Genomic DNA, 5,333 nt, shown 5'->3' on the forward strand with positions numbered 1-5,333 from the left:
ATGAGATTGGCACAGGATAGAGCAGGGTTTAGGGCTGTTGTACATAGGGTCGCTATGAGTCGCAAGTGACTCGACAGCACATAACAACAACAAAAACAACAACGGGCTACAAGTCAGGGTCAGGATTGACTCATGATACAGATTTTGAATAAGGACAGCCTCCTTTCAGTTATGCCAAAATTCATGCTCTTATCCTTTATCTTTTCTCTCTGGCTCTTATCCTTCCTGTACAGCCTCTGCTATGCTTGGGCAACTACCACAAAACTCTTTTAGCTTCGCTGACACAGGCCTCCCTCTGGCCCATGTTCTCTTGCTCTTGGCCTTTCTTATATTCAGTGTTACAAAATTCTTTTAGCTCTGTTGTTTCAAATGCCAGTGATATTCCTTCTGCTAGTCACCAAGGCCTAAAAGTGCTCAACTTTCACTTCCCAACAAATCCCCAGAGGCATTCACTGTTAACCCAAAAGTTTGCAGGTTTCTCATTTCTGTGGGCCAGGAGCCCACAGCTTTGTCATGTACTGTCTAGTTTGGTCCTCTGTCACTGCTGTTTTTCTGCTAGTCTCTCTACTACTCACTGCTCAGGCACAACAGCTCAGTGTCTCCTGTTACTGCAGAGACCTAGGGACTAAAGGACATGTTGTATGTACTCCTTGGTTCTTCTTTCTTGGTGACAATGAGATCATCCTTTTCCACATCTTCAGTGGTTCCTTTTAAGCCTGGCAGGAGAGCAAAATTGATCAATCCCCACATTAGCATCTTATTTAAATAGTCCCACTCACAAGGTGTCAAATACCTTGTTTACATTAATGTAAACTATCTGAATCTGAAGAAGACCTGAAGCGTTTGCTGCAGACGGTGAAGGACTGTAGTCTTCAATATGGATTGAAGCTTAACATCAAAAAGACAAAGATTCTCATCACTGGGCCATGATTGATGGAGAAGAGATTGAGGTTGTTAACAGTTACAGCTTGCTCGGCTCCTCAATCAACACCCTTAACATCAGCAGTGAGGAAATCAAAAGACAAATTGCACCGGGAAAATCTGTTGTCAAGGACCTCTCCAGAGTATTGAAAAGGAACGATGTCAGTCTGTAGCCTAAGGTGCGCCTTATCCAGGCCATGATCTTCACAATTACTTGTTATGCTTCAGATAGTTGAAACAATGACTAAGTTGGACAATGGCTAAGGATAACAGAAGAATTGATGCCTTCAAGTTGTGATGCTGGAAAAGAGTCTTGAACACACCATGGAGTGTCAAGAAAACAAATAGCTCTGTCTTGGAGAGGGTGAAACCTAGGATTCTGAAGCTCTGTCTCACCTACTTTGGGGCACATGGCCAGGAGATACCAGTCCTTGGAGAAGGATATCATGTTTAGAATGGTGAAAGGGACAGAGTCAGAGAGGAAGACCTCAGATAAGATGGATTGATAGAGTGACTGGGACAATGGGAGCTGGTTTGTAGGAGTCAGTGGGACTGGCTTAGGACAGGGTGGGCTTCAGAGCTGTTGTACTTAGGGTTACAGGCAACTCAAAGGCACATAACAACAAAGCTATTCAATCTGCTTAGTGGGACACAAGTACCTTACATTTGCATAGTTCTAATCAGTCATTTTAAGTGTTAAAGCAGTCATTTGTCTATTTGCTCTACTGAATAACTTGGATTTGTTGTGATGCTGAACATTGTGCCATAGTCTTGTCAAATACCATAATGGTTACCCATCGTGTACAATGTTTGGAAGAGCTTTCAGATTGATTCAGGTTGGGAAGCAGGAGTGGCATCCACTTTCTAAACTAGATGATTCTGGAAATGCTATAAACTCTACAAATATAAAGATATGATGTTAATAATAGAACAAAGTTGAGGTCTTTTGTGCAAGGATCGCTATGAGTCGTATTCAACTTGACGATACTTAACTACTGCTAAGTGAGACTAGTGTTGTTATAGTTAGTGGAACATTCTTCAACTTTGTACATCACTCTTTGTCAATGTGCTGTATGAAGTAATCTGGGTTTGCTGTGATGCTGAACTTTGTGCCATGGGGATATCAAATACCAGAATGGCTTCCCAGTGTAGACAGTGTTTGGTGGAGCTCACAATGGTAAAACAGGGTTGGAAGCAGGAGGGGCATCCATTTCCTAAACCACATGCTTCTGGAAACTCTATAAACTTGGAGAAATGATGATAATAATAGAAAGACATTAGGTCTTTTGTTCATAGAGTCTATGAGTAGCGCTCGACTCGATGGAAATCAACAACAACAATCAGTCATGTAGTAAGACTTATAGAATTATAGACTTTAGAACAGCCACACCAAGTAAGACATTGCACCACCATTACCATACCATCCAGAAATTTCACTTCTGGTTGTATAGTCTAAAAAAATTGAAAACACATGGTCAAACTTGTACCTGAATGCTCAGAACAGCACTAAACACAGTAAATAAAATGTAGAAATAACTCAAATATTCATCACCACATGAATAGATAAAATTGTGATATAGCCACCCAGTGGAATATTATTCAGCCACAAAAAGGAATGTATTAATGCACATGTCAACATGGATGAACTTCAAATATATTGTACCAATAAAGAAGCAATACATTTCACTCATACAAAGCTTTCAAAATAGGTAAGTCCCTGGAGAAAAAGGCAAACTAGTAGTAACCAGAGGTTGAGGGGGGGGAGGAAGAGGGAGTGGGCTCAGTGCATATCAATTTGCTTTTAGGGTGATAGAAATGCCTTGGAACTAGACAGGACTGATAGTTGTACTTTTGAATTATGAACTGTGAATCTGAATTTTTAATAGAAAGTATTGTGAATTTACTAAGTCCCACTGAATTATCTACTTTAAAATGGTTAATTCGATTTCATCTCAATTAAAAAATGTTTATTTTAAATAATAAAGACCCCAACGAGGCTTTTGTTTACACAGATCCTATCTGTGGATATTTATTGTATTAGAAATTAAAATGAAAATGTTTTTAAAATATTTATTCACTCATTTAAAAATAATAACAAAATTGTTGATGCTGTTGATATTACCATCCAGCCAGAACTGACTCATCATTGACCCTCCAGCAAGTTTCCAGAGGCTGTAAATCTCATGAGAACAGATTGCCCATCTTTATCTTAAGGAGCAGCTGGTGGATTTGAACCACATGCCTTTGTGCTAGCAGTACAGCTCCTTAACATCAGAGATAAAAAATGAAAAATTATGTATGTATTTTTAATTCTTATCTTCATGAAAGTGTACAGAAAGGTTGGGTTTTCACTCACTCATTGATACACATTTTCCTCCCTTCCCCAATTCCCTTTGTAATGCATACTTTGTTCCAAATTGTTAAGTACACAAGATTAGAGTGCTGCTTCTTTCCACCAGAGCTCCCTTGTCATACGTATAATGCCTAATCATATATTCATTTCCGACAGTCCTTCCCCTTATCTGGTCCAGTGCAGTGTTCATTATCTCTCCGGTTTTCTCTCCTCAACTGCTTCCCATATCAATCTTATTTTTACAATAGTCGTCTTAAGCATTATTTGTCCTTTTGTGACTGAGATCTTTCACTTAGCGTAATATCTTCCAGATTCACCTATGTTGTGTAATGTTTTCCAAATTCATTGGGTTTTGATGCTATGTAACGTTCAGTCATTGTATGATTGTACCACAGTTTTTCTTTCCATTCATTTTTTGGTGGGCAATTGTTCTGCTCTCATCTCTTTGCTATTGTGAATAATGCTACAATAAACAAGGGTGTATAAATACTATATTTTTATGAAGAAAGGTACATTTTCGAGAACAGAAATTAGTGAGAAAGGTGATATTGGTTTACATTTTTGCAAATCTCTTCACTGTCTACCTAAATAGAAGACTGCTTGATTCTCTGCAATCTCATTCAGTCTGTTGAGACACCACAGATAATGTAGCCTCTAATGTACTCTATATATTGTTATTATGTGCCATCGAGTCAACTACAACTCATAGCGACCCTATGCACATAGCTATGAACACTGTTTTATCCTAAACCAATCTCATCGTCTCTGACACACCTACCCTCATTAATTATTGTGTCAATCCGTCTCATCTGAGGTCTTTCTCTCCTGCCCTATTCCTAGACCCTTCTAGGCATAATATCTTTCTCCAAAGTCTGGTCCCTCCTGGCAACATGCTCAGAGTATGTAAGACAGACTCTCAAAATCTGTCTCCAAGGAGCAGCTTGGTTTCATCCTCTCCTGGACAGATCTATAGTCCATGGTATGTTCAATACTCTTCTCCAGCATCACAACTCAAAGGCATCTATTCTTCTTCTGTCATCCTTAGCCATTGCCCAGTTCTCTGATGCATAGCAAGTAATTTCAAAGACTACAGCTGGATCAGGTGCTCCTTAGTCTCTAGACTAACACTGTTGCTTCAGCACTCTGGAGAGGTCCCTGGCAGCAGATTTTCCTAATGCAATTCATCTTTTGATTTCCTGATTGCTGGCATGAAAGTGGGGAAAAAAGGGCTAGTAATGTCTTTTTAAAAAATTTTTATTTTATTAATTTTAATGAACATTTACAGAGATTTTGGATTTCCATTCATTCACTGTTGCATTTTTCTTCCTGTCCACTCCTCCCTCCCAGTTCACTCTTCTCTTTGAAAAGTAAAATTCTTTCTTTGGTATAGAATTCCCCCCCCGCCCAGTTACACTCCACTATGCAACCTTCATTCTAGACTCTCGTCATAACCATAATACCCAATCATATATAACTTTTAAGCTGTTCTCTCCCTCATCTGTTTCAATGCAGTATACATAATTTATCCAATTTTTCTCAGTCTCACCCCAACCCTGATGTCAGTCCCGTTTCTACAACAGTGGCACTAGGCAGTATTTGTCCTTTTTGACTGAGGTACTTAACTCAACATAATGTCCTCCAGGGTCACCCATTTTGAATAATATTGCATGAGTTCCTTGGTTTTCTATGCAGCATAGTATTCCACTACGTGAATATACCACAGCTTCTCTATTCATTCGTTTGTTGATGGGCACTTAGGTTGTTTCCAACTCTTTGCTTTTGTAAACAAAGCTACAATAAACATGGATATGCATGTATCTGCCTGGTAATGTCTTAATATTGTTATGAAAAAAGTTTAGAATTGAAAAAAACAAGCCTGCTGCTGTGGTGTCAATTCTGACTCGCAGTAACCTCGTAGAACAGATTGTTCTTGTTATGTGTCATTGAGTCACTTGTGACCCATAGTGACCCTATCTATGAACAATAGCTCTGAATTCTGTCCTATTCTGAGCCAATTTTACTGTTTCTGACACATCTCTCCCCACTACCCCATTACCCT

The sequence above is a fragment of the Elephantulus edwardii genome, unplaced genomic scaffold, assembly GCF_000299155.1.
Source record: "Elephantulus edwardii isolate Elephantulus edwardi_28Jun2011 unplaced genomic scaffold, EleEdw1.0 scaffold00041, whole genome shotgun sequence".
Classification (NCBI taxonomy): Eukaryota; Metazoa; Chordata; class Mammalia; order Macroscelidea; family Macroscelididae; genus Elephantulus; species Elephantulus edwardii.